Source organism: Gracilinanus agilis, chromosome 3 (assembly GCF_016433145.1).
Source record: "Gracilinanus agilis isolate LMUSP501 chromosome 3, AgileGrace, whole genome shotgun sequence".
In the NCBI taxonomy this organism is placed as follows: Eukaryota; Metazoa; Chordata; class Mammalia; order Didelphimorphia; family Didelphidae; genus Gracilinanus; species Gracilinanus agilis.
This window is the reverse complement of record NC_058132.1, coordinates 4,170,988-4,187,169: the sequence shown is the minus strand read 5'-3', so window position 1 is coordinate 4,187,169 and position 16,182 is coordinate 4,170,988. Positions and strand designations below refer to the sequence as shown.

The following is a 16,182-nucleotide window of genomic DNA, read 5'->3' as shown; positions in this document are numbered from 1 at the left end:
TGTCAGGATAGTGAATATAGGAAATGCTTTCCTAAAGAAGTAGGACTTATTCAGTTGCCTGAGAAACCTCCTGAAATGCCCATGTATCAAGGAAATGTAAGGGGAACGGCCTTTGACTTGCGTTTAGACCTCATTAGACATCCAAAAAGTAAAAGTGTAGAGCTGATATCTGTGAGTAATAAAGGTAGGAGACCTTTCAGACAGAATCAAATAATCCACTCTGGAGAGAAACCTTATGAATGTAAACACTGTGGAAAGACTTTCACACAGAGGGGCTCTCTTGCTGCTCATCAGAGAATCCACACTGGAGAGAAACCTTATGAATGTAAACACTGTGGAAAAGCTTTCACACAAAGGAACAATCTTGCTAGACATCAGAAAATTCACACTGGAGAGAAACCTTATGAATGTAAACAGTGTGGGAAGGCTTTCACACAGAGGAGCCATCTTGTTAAACATCAGAGAATCCACAGTGGAGAGAAACCTTATGAATGTAAACAATGTGGAAAGGCTTTTACAGAGAGGGCCTCTCTTGCTGCACATCAGAGAATCCACACTGGAGAGAAACCTTATGAATGTAAACAATGTGGAAAGGCTTTCACACAGAGGAGCCAGCTTGCTACTCATCAGACAGTCCACACAGGAGAGAAACTTTATGAATGTATACACTGTGAAAAGGCTTTCACACTGAGGGGCAATCTTGCCAGACATCAGAGAATTCACACTGGAGAGAAACCTTATGCACCCTGTAGAAAGGCTTTCACACAGAGGGACAGTCTTGCTGCACATCAGGGAACCCACTCAGGAAAGAAGCCTTATGAATGTAAACAATGTGGAAAGCTTTTCACATGGAGGGTCAATCTTGTTGCACATCAGAGAATCCACACTGGAGAGAAACCTTATGAATGTAAACAATGTGGAAAGGCTTTTACAGAGAGGGTCAATCTTGCTGCACATCAGAGAATCCACACTGGAGAGAAACCTTATGAATGTAAACAATGTGGAAAGGCTTTTACAGAGAGGATCAATCTTGCTGCACATCAGAGAATCCACACTGGAGAGAAACCTTATGAATGTAAACAATGTGGAAAGGCTTTCACACAGAGAAGCCATCTTGCTAGACATCAGACAGTCCACACTGGAATAAAACCTTATGAATGTACACAATGTGGAAAGGCTTTCACACAGAGGGACAATCTTGCCAGACATCAGACAGCCCACACTGGAAAGAAACCTTATGAATATACACAATGTGGAAAGACTTTCAAAGAGTGGAGTTCTCTTGCTGTACATCAAAGAATCCACACTGGAAAGAAACCTTATGAATGTAACCAATGTGGAAAGGGTTTTACACAGAAGGTCTCTCTTGCTGCACATCAGAGAATCCACAATGGAGAGAACTTCCACAGAATAGAAAGGCTTTCACACTGACGGGCCATCTTGCTAATCATCAGAACATCTACATTGGATAGAAACTTTATGAATGTAACCAATTGAGATAGGCTTTCAGATAGAACTCCACAGTTGCTTCATGTGAGAAAATTTTCACTGGAGAGAAATCTCATGAGTCAGAATGATCTTATAGTTGGCACTCTTAGCTTATTTGACATAAGAGGATCCATACTAGAGAGAAATTTTAGGAGTATGATGAGCGTGGTACGGCCTTCAGGCAACAGTCATCTCTTATTCTCAAGTGAGAATTCCTTTTGGATAGAAATATTATTACTGTCATGAATGAAAACATGAAATGGAGAGTCCAGAGCTTGTTCAATATGAGAAAATGTCTTCTGAACATACCAGTTCCAGATGGATTCCCTGTAGGAAAGTTTTCAGCAGAAATCATCTCTTTCTTCATATCAAAGGATTAATAGTGCAGAAAAACCTAATGAATGTGCTCAAGTTGTATGTACTTTCCTCTGGAAGAGGGTGATCACTATTTAAAGAAATGCAAATCATAATAAGTCTGAGGAATATCAGTTAAATTAGCTATTATGGCAGAAAAGGAAAGCAACAAATGTTGGAGGACATACAAGTAAATTGAGATACTAATGAACTATTGAGTAGAGTTTTAAACTGATTCAACCACTCTGGAGAGAGTAATTTTGAATAATGTCCAAAGGGCATTTAAAAAAAAGAACTTGTATGTATTTAAAAGAAAGAAAGAAGAAACACTTAAAAAGCTGTTCTTTTTCAGGTGATGAAAAAATTGGAAAGTAAAAGGAAACTCATCAACTGAGAAATGACTGAATAAATGGTGCCATAGGATTGTGATGGAATATTATTGTTTTATAATTCATGAGGAGCGGAAGAAGCTCAGAACAACCTAGAAATACTTGAGAACTGATGCAGAATGAATTTAGCAGAACAACCAGGAGAATACTGCACATTGTGACAGCAATATTGTATTCAGAACAACTGTGAATTGAGCTATTCTCAACAATACAATGATCCAAAACAATCCCAAAGGACTCATAATGACAGATTTCATCTTTTTCTAGAGAAAGAACTGATGGATCCTGAATCCAGATCAAAAAAATTTTTTTTCACTTTTTGTTTTGTTTGAGTTTAGTTCCATGGAAGGATCAATGTGGAAAAGTATTTTATAGGATTGCACATGAAAAATCTATATAAGGTTGCTTAATATACCTTGGGCATAGGGAAGAAAATCCAACTCAAAAAATTTTTTACTGTTCAATGTTGTTTTTACACATAATTGTTATCAAAAAATAAAATATGAAATGATGGGGGATGATCAGCAGTGAACAATATTCTTTCTGGAATAAAGGGGTGCACAGGGAATTATTACAGGAAAGGCTTCACCTTTAGCTCATACTTGACTATACCCTGTGTAAGGGTAAAAAAGGGGTTTTATGGGTTCAGTATATTAAAGATGGTCACCAGAGGATTGAACTATTATCAATCCTCAATTAAGAATAATCTCAAATCAAAATTGACTTTTTTAAAAACATTTATTAATATTCATTTTTAACCTGTTTACATGCTTCATGCCCCTACTTTCCCCTTCACCGCCCGCTCTCCCCCCACCCATGGCTGACACACATTTCCACTGGTTGTAACATGTGTCCTTGTTCTGGACCTATTTCCATATTGTTGTTAGTTGCATTGGTGTGGTCGTTTCGAGTCTACATCCCCAATCATGTCCGCCTCAGCCCATGCGTTCAAGCAATTGTTTATCTTCTATGTTTCCTCTCCTGCAGATCTTCCTCTGAATGTGGGTAGCGTTCTTTACCATAAATCCCTCAGAGCTGTCTTGTGTCATTGCTTTCTGCTGGTACAGAAGTCCATTACATTTGATTTTACCATAGTATATCAGTCTCTGTGTACAGTGTTCTTCTGGCTCTGCTCCTTTCACTCTGCATCAATTCCTGGAGGTCTTTCCAGTTCACCTGGAACTCCTCCAGTTTATTATTCCTTTTAGCACAATAGTATTCCATCACCAGCATATACCACAGTTTGTTCAGCCATTCCCCAATTGAAGGACATACCCTCCTTTTCCAATTTGTTGCCACTACAAAAAGCGCAGCTATAAATATTTTTGTACAAGTCTGTTTATCTATGATCTCTTTGGGGTACAAACCCAATAATGGTATGGCTGGATCAAAGGGCAGGCATTCTTTTATAGCCCTTTGTGCATAGTTCCATATTGCCAGCCAGAATGGTTGGATCAGTTCACAACTCCACCAGCAATGCATTAATGTCCCAATTTTGCCACATCCCCTCCAGCATTCATTACTCTCCCCTTCTTTCATTTTAGCCAATCTGCTAGGTGTGAGGTGATACCTCATAGTTGTTTTGATTTGCATTTCTCTAATTATTAGAGATTTAGAACACTTTCTCATGTGCTTATTGATACTTTTGATTTCTTTACCTGAGAATTGCCTATTCATGTCTCCTGCCCATTTTTCGATTGGGGAATGGCTTGATTTTTTATACAATTGATTTAACTCCTTGTATATTTGAGTAATTAGACCCCTGTCAGAGTTTTTGTTATAAAGATTTTTTCCCAATTTGTTGTTTCCCTTCTGATTTTGACTACATTGTTTTTGTTTGTACAGAAGCTTTTTAGCTTAATATAATTAAAACCATTTAATTTACATTTTGTAATTTTCTCTAACTCTTGCTTGGTTTTAAAATCTTTCCTTTCCCACAGATCTGACAGGTATGCTATTTTGTGTTCACTTAACTTATTTATAGTCTCCCTCTTTATATTCAGGTCATTCACCCATTCTGAATTTATCTTGGTGTAGGGTGTGAGTTGTTGATCTAAACCTAATCTCTCCCATATTGTTTTCCAAATTTCCCAGCAGTTTTTGTCAAATAGTGGATTTTTGTCCCAAAAGTTGGGCTCTTTGGTTTGTCATACACTGTCTTGCTGATGTCATTAACTCCAAGTCTATTCCACTGATCCTCCCTTCTGTCTCTTAGCCAGTACCGTATTGTTTCAAAATTGACTTTTATGGAAGTTTATTTACATGAGAGAAGAGAGAGAGGAAGAAAATAAGAATCTATCTCACTGATTAATCCAGGTAGATCTTAACCCTCAGACAAGGGTTAAAGGGCCCGAGGCCTGGAGGTGAATGGAGCAAACTTCATTCACAGAGTCTATAAAAGGAAGTTTCCTAATAGAAGTTCAGGAAGATTCCATCTTTAAACTCACCACGTGGAACAGTCTCAGTCACAAACCAGCAAAGCTCCCTCAGGTCCCCTTCACCAAACCAGCAGCAGCCTCACTCACTCAACTCCTCTTTTAAAGGGGTCATGTATGCGTCACTTCCAGTGCCTTCCCCTAGCCTAGAAAGCGTAGGGGGCAGTCAGTTGATTCTGATTCAGTTACTCATTCATGCACACGTGGATTAGAACCTCCCAGAATTGGAGGGTGCTCTCACCTTTGATGATTAAATCTAAAGATGGGCAGTGTAGACTTAATCTAATTATCACACCTGGACACATTGTGCTGGAGATAAGATTCAATATTTCCAATTAACTAGGAAAAGCACAGACTTCATAGACTGTCCCACAGAGGAGCCCTCATTAAATACCCCAAATTTCATATCATGCAAAAAATGTTACAATGATAAGGACTTTTTCTCTAAAATCCTTGTTATTCTTCCTCACTATTTGTTGACATTCTTCTATTACAGTTTTTTTGGCCATTTCCTAGTTAATTGGTGCTCACTTGTTTCCTGTTTTTTTGCTGGCACGTATAGATTTTACCAGACAAACAAAATAAGATGTGGAAGGGATAGGGGACCTGATGCTTAGTGTTCAGTCCATTCTATCCAAGAGCTCAGACTCATGATGCAGTTGGCTGGTTTCACTGAGTAAAAGTCCAATGTGTAAAGGTGAAAATTAATGGTAGGACAATAATTTTATGAAATTATGTGGTCACCAATATTTATTATATCGAGTCAGATATTTATTTACAAAATAAAGAAGAAACAATAAAGTAGAGAAATGTGAAGGGGATAGAAAAGTTATCTATCCTATCTTAATCCAGGCAGAGATCAGTTAGCTCTCAACTAGGAAGACCAGTAGTGAGTAATCACACTGCCTCCAAGATAGAAGCTAGTCTCTCCAGAAACTAGGAAAGGAGTCAACCTTTCACTCACCCCACAAAGTAATCCAGGATTCAGAGTCTAAGTTGAAGCCGAGCTCCAAGCCCATGATCCAAGCTGCAGTCTACAGCTAAGCTCCCTTGAAAACTCTCTCCAGTCAGAAGACTATCTTCATAAGACTGACTCATGCCACAGGATTCATGGCTTTTTATGGAGATTTCTCATCCCTGCCCCTCTTCACAGGGGCCAATCACACTTTCCAGATTGTCTAGCACTGCTCAGGGGGCAGTGTTTATGGAAACCAATTCTCAGCCTTCAGGAGGGGTGAATACTCATCAAAAGGGTTTACATATTCCTGACTGGTTGAGTTTCTGAGGGTGAAAACTCTGATGTAGATTCACAAGTTTGGGACTGAGTTAAAAGGGTGGAGTTCTCTAAGTAAGTGACTTGTGAGTTCTCTAAGTACCTTGCTAGCTTCTCACCTAGTATTAAATAGGGTGTTCAATCTTTTGTTGATTCAATTCAAAATTAGACAAAGGAGAGTTTAATCCTGACTTTTCAATCTAAGTAGGGATACTTAAGTTAGTTTTAACTCAAAATAGACAAAGGGAATAAAGGATTCCCTTTTACAAATGTAAACTCAGAAAGAACAAAGAATTCCCTTTTACAAACCCTTCTGATGTAGTAATAAGGAAGGATTTGAGGTGTTCAAGTCCACCTTGTCTCTCAAAATATCAACAAATGAGGACTTAAGAGACCCTAAGGTTGAACTGTCAGGCTTAAGAGAAACAGGATACAACTCCCTTCATAAGCAAAAGGCAAGGCACCCTCTTTTCTGGGGATGATGAAGGAAACACATTTTTTGTTTATGGGAATATCATGCCCCCATTGAGAAACCATATAAATATTTGATAAATAGCCTCATATTCTTCATTGGTTAAAATCTGAATAGTACACAATAAAACATTTCCATAAGATGAACAAAGTCTTAATTACTCCTCCCTCTTATATTTTCCCTGTAATCAGAGAGTCATTATAATGGAGAAGGGGATAAGAATTTCACTTGTTCTTACAGCTCACAAGGAAACAAGGAGATTTAAGCAGATCTCTTCAATTTTCTCCTTTCAAATATTGCCAATTAAATATTTGATGGGTTTTAACATTATCAGTACCATACAATACTAAATGATACACATTTACATTGTATTTAATATAACATTAAATGATACACACTTACATTGTATTTAATACAATGTTAAATGATTACACATTGTATTATATTGTCATTTTAACAGATTATGTTGTATAATATATTATTATAATTTTACAGTAACCCAAATTACTTTATTATTTCCATAAGGGATAGTCAGATAAGTTCAAAATGAAACATAATGCTTCAGAATTAGATTTATAACTGAAATTAGAATTAAAATTTATGGAACAAGGGGGCATCCAGGTAGCTAAGTGGATTGAGAGCCAGACCCAGAGACGGGAGGTCCTAGGTTCAAATCTGGCTTCAGATACTTCCTAGCTGTGTGACTCTGGGCAAGTCACTTAACCCCCCCATTGCCTAGCACTTATTGCTCTTCTGCTTTGGAACCAATGCACAGTATTGATTCTAAGGCAGAAAATAAGGGTTTTTTTAAAAAATTCACGAATTAGTGCTAGATATAATTAAAACACATGGTTAACAGGGCTGATAAAAATACATGATTTTTTCCCAATGTGTACTTTTTTACCTTTTGAAAATTTTAGTTTATAATTTAGCAATATCCAGATTGTAAGAAAAGCTGTCTTTCTATAGCATATGTTTACAAAGGTTTGGCAGTTTCACCTTTTCATAAACAATATATTGAGTCTTAAAAGGATTTTCTTAATCTCTCCCTTTGAGCAGGAGTTTGGTCTGCCTTAGTCTCTGCTAATGATAGTTTTGACTACTGACAGTTGGGATAGAGAAATGGATTTAAGGAGTTCGTGGGTGATGAATGTCTGTTTAATTAGGAAGATAGGTAGTTAGTGAATCAATTTTAGGTTGCATAGGTTAGATAGGCCTGGCCTGGTCAGGCAATAAGCACCTGTTCTTGAAGACAGAGTAGGGTTTTTGGAAATTTTAGATAGTATTAGCAATTTAGGTATAGTCATACTGTATCAGAATAATAATCTCTCTTTCCTCCTTTCTATTTTCTATCCGTATTTCTCAAATTAAACTAAGTGTTTTATCAAACTGCTCTCCTCGCTTTTGTCAAACTCCTGCCATTTAACCCTTACATGAGTTTGAAACCTGAAACTAAGCTATCAAATTACCTCACACTGAATTGCTTCCACTTTTTACCCTTTACATTTTTAATCACATCTAAAGACTATCTAATATGAACATTCTATTAAAGCAACAATAACAATAGGGGCAGCTAAGTGCCTTGCTAGATTGAGAGGCAGCATAGAGACAGGAGGTCCTGGATTCAAATCTGGCCTCAGACAGTTCCTAGCTGTGACCCCAGGCAACTCACTTAACCCCATTGCCTAGCTCTTACTACTCTTCTACCTTGGAGCCAATATGCAATATTGATTCCAAAAAGGAAGTGAGGATTTAAAGGATAATAACCATAGCAACAACAAGAATTAACATTTATATAATGTTTGTCATAAACCAAATAGGAAATTAAACCTTTTAGGTGCTAATATTTCCATATTACCTTCAGATAGGTGAAATTCCATGGCTAGTAAATTACACAAACTGGCAGATTCATAGTATTTCCCAGCATTATAGTTCTTCTCAAAACTGTTAGCACTTGAAAAGAAAGAAAAGATTTCATTTTATCAATACTCAGTTTCAAAATTCCCAACTAACTGTAACCTTATCCCTTATTCAAAGAGCTGGATCAATTTTTGCCCCCTTCCAAAAGGCCCAATAATATTTTTTTATGTTCATTTAATCTATTCCTAAACCTCTCTCTGCCTATCTCACAAGCTTTTTAGGGAAAAAGCTTCGCATTATACTCCCCACCCCCAACTTCAGGAGTTGAGCATTTCCAGCCGTATTTTTACAAAGAGCAACCATGTGAAGTTTACTACATGAAAACTATACCTGTCCTCCTTCATAGTTTGAGCTGAGCCTTCCCTTACCAATTACATCCCAAGCTGTTTATGGAATTGTAGATGACACCAATGGAGGATGTACGTATGAGTAAACTGAAATCTGCCCCCTGAATATTATTACCAAAGCAAAGATACAGGAAAAAACAAGATATTATTGCAAAAGCAATTTCTTGTGAGAATATCAGAAAACCTCATGGGTCAACGAATCTATTGTAAAGGTGAAAATTAATGGTTGGAAAATAATTTTATAAATTTATGTGGTTGCCAATATTTATTATATCTTGAGTTAGAAATTTATTTACAAAATAGAGGGGAAACAATAAAGTAGAGAAATGTGAAAGAGGTTAGAGAAAATACCTATTCTATTCCTCAGCCAGGAGGGCTGGTCGTGAGTAACCACAGAGTCCTCCTCCAAGATGGAAACTAGTCTCTCCAGAAACTAGGAAAGGATTCAGCCCTTTTCACTCACCCAAGGAAGTAATCCAGGAGTCCGAGTCTAAATTGAAGCCGAGTGATCCACAGTCTCCAGCGAAGCTCCTTTGAAGACTTATCTCCAAAAGACACTCTCTTCAGAATATCTTCTGTAAGAGGAAAAAAAGGGTTTTTTGGTCGAATATATTAAAAGATTGTAGCCAGAGGATTGAACAATTATCAATCCTCAATTAAGAATAATCTCAAGTCAAAATTGACTTTTATGAAAGTTTATTTACAATTAAGAAGAGAGAGACGAAATAAGGAAATAAGAATCTCTTGGCTGAGGGTCAATTAGATCTATCTGGATTAATTAGAGGATTGTAGTAATTTACCTACTGTGTTAGATTCTTATTTCCTTATTTCCTCTCTCCTCAATTGTAAATAAACTTCCATAAAAGTCTATTTTGACTTGAGATTATTCTTAACTGAGGGTTGATAATTGTTCACTCCTCTGGCAACCAATTTTAATATATTCGACCCCCAAACCCCTTTTTCTCTCTTACATTTCTCAAAGACAATATACCTCAAGCTGAAAGATTTCGTGGCTTTTATGGTGGCTCTTGTCCCTTCCCCTCTTCACAGGGGCCCATCACAGTTTCCAAAATGTCTAGCACTTCCCAGGGGGGCAGTGTCTGTGGGATCAACTTCTCACCTTCTGAAGCTTAAGTTCTCATCTAAGGTTGTGAATTTTCTAAAATTCATCTTCTGGAGAGGTGAATATTCATTCTGGCTGATTGAGTTTCTGAGGGAGTGAATTCACTAAGTGATTTGTGAGCTCCTCCACCTAGTTCAAGCTTGTGTTGATTCAGTCAAAAGGTGGACAAAGGAGAGTTAATCCTGTCTTCACAATCTAGTGAGGTACTTAAGTTAGTGTTAACTCAAGATAGACAATAGAGTAAAGAATTCTCTTTCACACCATTAACAAATTACTGATCTTCTATATATATAAAAGATGGGGTGGGTACCCCAAATTCCTAAAAAGTCCCTAGATCAAAGATTATCCTCTGCCTCCTGCTTTAGATGTGTTACCTAAGGAATTCCAACCTTGCAGTGCTGGCTGAATAAACATATGGCCTTCTGCCTTAGCTCTAAAGGTGCTTTGAGATAAGGTTCTGAACACAAAAGGAAATCTCCTGTTCTGTATATCAAACATTTTTAACATCAATAGGTGGCACAAGTTGGGTAACTTCCACATCTTGAGGATCAGGATTTTCATATGTAGCCATGAATATATTAATGAGCTTTGCCTGTAAGGAGAATTTGGCAAATCCCTATTTAATCCAGACACTGTTGCTCTCTCAGAAGTATTCCTTTGAAATAGCCATCTGTATTCCCCTTGTCTGTCACTGATTTATTTCCTCACATTCATCATGTATTTGTGTGTACTAATTTTCCTAATAAATAGTTCAGTCAGAGCTGCAGCAGCAGCAGCTCTACTCAAACCCTCAATTTGCTCTCTACCTCATCTTAGCACCAAGCTGTCCTCTGGTTCCAGCAGTGTTTCCTTCTGTCTGTGTAGGAAGCAACATGGAAATAATTCTATTCACTGATTTTTGTTTTTAAATGCTTATCTTCTATCTTAGAATCAGTACTGTGTATTGGTTCTAAGGCAGAAGAATGGTAAGGGCTAGGCACTGGTAGGGTTAAGTGACTTGTCCAGGGTCATACAGCTTGGAAGTGTCTGAGGCCAGATTTGAACCCAGGACCTCCCATCTCTAGGCTTGGTGTTGTATCCCTTGAACCTTCTAGGTGCCCCTACCTCACTAATTCTTCATTTCTTTTATGTTTGCTCATTGCCCACCTTCCCATGTTTGGGAAGGGAGAAGAGACTCTCTTTTCATTTTAAAGCTTTTTAAGTTCCACTTCAAGCTTCCTATTCTTGCCAGGGAGTTTTTTTCACCTAACCTAGCAGCTTTTCTTATCCCATATTATCAAATGCTCAAGACATAGTATCAATGAGGACATTTTCCCATTATAACCATAGTGAAATAAAATATACTCATCAAAAAGAGCAGCTTTCCTAAGGAACCTTTTTAATCCCTGAGCCTGTATGCTCCCTAAACAAACATGTATTTAAATTTGCATTAACAGTCCTGGAAAACATCTACACAGCTTTACTCAGTTTGCTTGATTTTACTAGGTTAGCTGAACTGACTGTCTTTGAAATGTCTTGTCCTCTGGCTCTTTTGATTTACATCCCTAGCAGGAAAGTTTTAAGGGATTCTAATCTGATTCTGGCAAGGCGCAGCCCAAAAAGAAAATGAAGACATGGATTCCTCATATACATCCTATTATAGAGTCTTGAAGATCATCATGTATGGTGGGACATTAATTAGTAGCATATTATTCTCGGTGTAGTGATTAATTAGCCATAGTTGTAGCCCCAATTAAGTATCTTTATAACCCCAGGAATGAGAAAAGTTAGTCCCTTTGGGATGAGAGAAATTGTGATTCTCACCACAAGAGCCATAAAAACGTCTTGGCTGGAATGTGACTAGGGGAAGATCAATTCTCTTGCAAGAGTGTTTAGGAATAACCCCCTCTTCCCCCCCCCCCTTAAAACCTGTGGTTTGCTAAATTAAGGCAAAGTCAGTCATCGGGAGCCAGAATATTTCCCCCACTCCCAAAGTAAAATGCTCTGCCAACCCCCACCTCACCCCATTCCAAGGGGCAACTGCCAAAACATAACACTAAAGTCTGCAATTTAGTTGTCTCCCTTCCCCCTCCCAGTTCTCACCTAAGACATCTTTGTCAGCTCCCTGGGCTGTCCCAAAGAAAAGTCATGATCTACTTTCTTTTTTTTTTTATTAGACATTTATTAATATTCGTTTTTAATCTGTTTACATACTTTATGCCCCTACTTTCCCCTTCACCCCCCGCTCTCCCCCCACCCATGGCCAACGCACATTTCCACTGGTTGTAACAAGTGTCCTTGTTCAGGGTCTATTTCCCATTCATGTCCGCCTCAGTCCATGCATTCAAGCAATTGTTTATCTTATATGTTTCCTCTCCTGCAGTCCTTCCTCTGAATGTGGGTAGCATCTTTACCATAAATCCCTCAGAGCTGTCTTGTGTCATTGCAGTGTTGCTGGTACAGGAGCCCATTACATTCAATTTTACCACAGTATATCAGTCTCTGTGTACAATGTTCTTCTGGCTCTGCTCCTTTCGCTCTGCATCACTTCCTGGAGGTCTCTCCAATTTGCATGGAATTCCTCCAGTTTATTATTCTTTTTAGCACAATAGTATTCCATCACCCGCATATACCACAATTTGTTCAGCCATTCCCCAATTGAAGGACATCCCCTCATTTTCCAGTTTTTTGCCACTACAAAAAGCTCAGCTATAAATATTTTCATACAAGTCTGTTTATGATCTGTTTGGGGTACAAACCCAGCAATGGTCATGATCTACTTTCTGAAGTAAAAAGAAATAAATAAAACCTCCAGTTCCCCTTGCTATTTGGCCTGCACCAAATGTGTCAGAAATGTCCTGGATTAAAATACATTTTAGAGAGATGTTCTGACCCTGAACATTTTTTAAAATTTTTTTAACATTTTTTCCATAGTTACATGATTCTTGTTGTCTCCCTCCCGTTCCCCCTCCCAAAGATGACAAGCAATTCCACTGGGTTACACATATCATCACTCAAAACCTATTTCCATGTTATTCATTTTTTGTAATCAAGTCATCTTTTAAAACCTAAACCCAAATCTTATATCCATATAACCACATGATCTATGTTTTTCTTCTGCTTCTGCTCCCACAGTTCTTCCTCTGAGAACTTCAGGATTGTCCTGGATCATTGCATTGCTGCTAGTAGCAAAGTCAGTTACATTCGATTGTGCTACAATGTATCAATCTCTGTGTACAACCTGGCTCTGCTCTTTTCACTCTGCATCACGAGGTCTTTCCAGTTCACATGGAATTCCTCCAGTTCTTTATTCCTTTCGCCATCCCCATCAGATACCACAATTTGTTCAGCCATTCCCCAATTGAGGGACACCCCTTCATTTTCCAATTTTTTTGCCACCTCAAAGAGTGCAGCTATAAATATTTTTGTACAAACAGGTCCATCCCCATTTTTTTTTAATCTCCTTGGGATACAAGCCTGGCAGTAGTATTGCTGGATCAAAAAGCATGCCTTTTTTTAAAGCCTTTGTGCATAGTTCCAAATTGCCTTCTAGAAATGGTTGGACCAATTCACAACTCCACCAGCAGTGCATTAGTGTCCCAATTTTGCCACATCCCCTCCAATATTATAATAATAATTTTCCTTTACTGCCATATTGGCCAATCTGCTAGGTGTAAGGTGATACCTCAGAGTTATTTTGATTTGCATTTCTCTAGTAAGGAGGGATTTAGAACATTTTTTCATATTCTTATTGATGGTTTTGATTTCTTCAACTGAAAACTGCCTATTCATGTCCCTTTACCATTTGTCAATTGCGTAATGATTTGATTTCTTATAAATTTGACTTTGTTCTTTGTATATTTGAGAAATAGGAGGTGCAGTCAGATACTTTTGTCAGAGAATTTTGTTATAAAGATTTTTTTCCCAGTTTTGTTGCTTCCCTTCTAATTTTGGTTGTATTGGTCTTGCTTGTACAAAACCTTTTGAATTTGATATAATCAAAATTATTCTTTTTCTATCTTGTAATGTTCTCTCTCTCTTGCTTGGTCTTAAAAGCTTCCCTTCTCCATAGATCTGACAGGTATACCATTCCATTTTCACCTAATTGACTTATAATATAACTCTTTATGTCGGACCATGAACTTTTAATCATTCCTAACTTGTCCATTTTAAGATGACTCCCAGGAAAGTATGATAAGCACGTATCAGAATGAAACGAAACATGTAATTATGAGGGTGGCATTATATGAACCCAAACCAGAGTACTGTATCTCCTTCCTCCCCTTCCCCCTGCACTTTTTCCCTATAAATTAGGATTGATCTTGTCTATTCTTGGGCACTCTTCCTCTGGAGAACACCCCCCTGGCACTGCTCTCCTCCCTCCCCAATAAAGCTGAATCTGCATTCTTTTGGCCTCTCAGTTCGTTGACTGAAAGAGGAATTCCTCGCCCAAAGAGAAACCCCTAATTTTCTCACTCCAGACAATCATAAAATCCTAACTAGCATCTGTATAGTATTGGATAGGCATTATGGGGCAAAGTTCTTATGAATGACTTTGACTTTAGAGGAGGTGCAGTCAGATACTTATCAGATACTTCTCCTTTGCCTGAATTCAAGTTGGACAGGGCTACTTACTGGTTAGAGCTCAAAGATAGATGTAATCCCATCTGCAATCATATTTCCCCAACCATGAATTATCACTTTTTCATTTCACTAAAAAGTTGGTAAAATGAGTCAATTTCACCTATTATCTTGGTTTATTTGTGTTTGTTCCATTTTAGAATCAATACTGTGGGGGGCAGCTGGGTAGCTCAGTGGATGGAGAGCCAGGCCTAGAGACGGGAGGTCCTGGGTTCAAAATCTGGCCTCAGACACTTCCCAGCTGTGTGTGACCCTGGGCAAGTCACTTGACCCATATTGCCTAAAAATAATAAAATAAAATAAAATAAAAATAGAATCAATACTGTGTAGTGTTTGCTAGGCAGAGGAAGAATACGGGTTAGACAATGGGATTTCAGTACCTTGCCCAGGGTGACACAGCTAGAAAGTGTCTGAGGACAGATCTGAACCCAGGACCTCCCACCTGTAGGCCTGACTCAAACTTCAGAGCCTCCTGACTGCTTCCCTAACACCATTTCAATTCCAAATAGCAGGGGGAGCCAGTGTCCTCTCTGAAACTTGTATTCAGAATTTCCAGTTATTAAGAACTCTCCCTCCCTCCCTCTTCTTCTTCTTCTTCTTCTTCTTCTCTCTCTCTCTCTCTCTCTCTCTCTCTCTCTCTCTCTCTCTCTCTCGGCTTCCTTCTATTCTTGTTTTTCTCTCCGCCTTTTGTCTCTCTTTGTCTCTTGTCTTTTTCTCTGTCTCTGTCTCTAGTCCTCCCTCACCCCGTAAGAAATAAAATGGATATAAAAGATTTGCAATAACCCCCCTACCAGGGATTTTAGCCGGAGGGCAAATATCTTTCCTTAAATTAATCAAACCTGGGCAGACAAGCCCTGCCTGGACGTCCTGCCCCCACGCTGGGCTCCCTGAGACTCTGCGGGGCTCCCCAGTGCCCCCGTCTCCTCCGTGGCTGCTGGAGGGAAGCCTCAGGAGATCATCCCTTCTCTGTCCCTCTCAGGCCATTTCTGCCTCCCCAGCCCAGGCCTGCTTTGGGCCTCCTTCGCCCTCCCAGCCTTTCTCTTCTCCAGGGCAGCCACAACCACTCAGAGCAAACCAGCCTGTTCCTGGCCCTGAGGAGGGACGTCCGGCTGCCCTGAGGCCGCCTCTCCACACCGGGAACTTTCCCACCCGCAGCCCCCTCTGTGGGGCTCTTCTCTGGAAGTTCCTCTGCTGAGCGCAGGGAGCGGCTCCCTTTGGGGTGGATGTTCCTGGGCTGTTTGTATTGTCCTTTGCTCAGGCCTGGGCAGGAGGAAGAACCTCCTCAGTGATTTCTGTGCAGCAAAGGCCCAGCCCCTTCCCCATCCTCTCCCCTCTGCCTCCTCCTTCCCTCCCTCTCAGCCCTCCCAGCCCAGCCTCCTGGGGGGGATCCTCAGACAGAGTCACCCAGGAAGGGGCTGATCCAGGATCCCCTCGGAGGGCCTCTGCTGGGAGAGGAAAGGAGGTGCTGGTTATCCTGGAGGCCCGGCACCCCCCTCCCTGCTGCTCCCCAGGAGGGAGACCTTCAGAGGCCCTGGGTTCAGATTCTGCCTCTGACACGTGTCTGTCTCTTCTGGGGCCTCTGTGTGTTCTTGTGTGAAACAGGAGTGAGCCCGGGGGACGTCCAGCCTCCCCTCCAGGTGAAACTCAGTGACCAGAAGAGATGGCCGGAGGCCTGACACACACACACACACACACACACACACACACACACACACAATGTGTGTTCTATGTCTGGGCACCAGCACGGTACAACAGGAAACA

At 39.6% G+C, this 16,182-nt stretch overlaps 1 pseudogene; it reads left to right on the top strand.

The window, feature by feature from the left end:
* The first annotated feature begins 315 nt into the window (after positions 1 to 315).
* LOC123239413 lies at positions 316 to 15,539 on the top strand (annotated as a pseudogene).
* Positions 15,540 to 16,182: the final 643 nt, after the last annotated feature.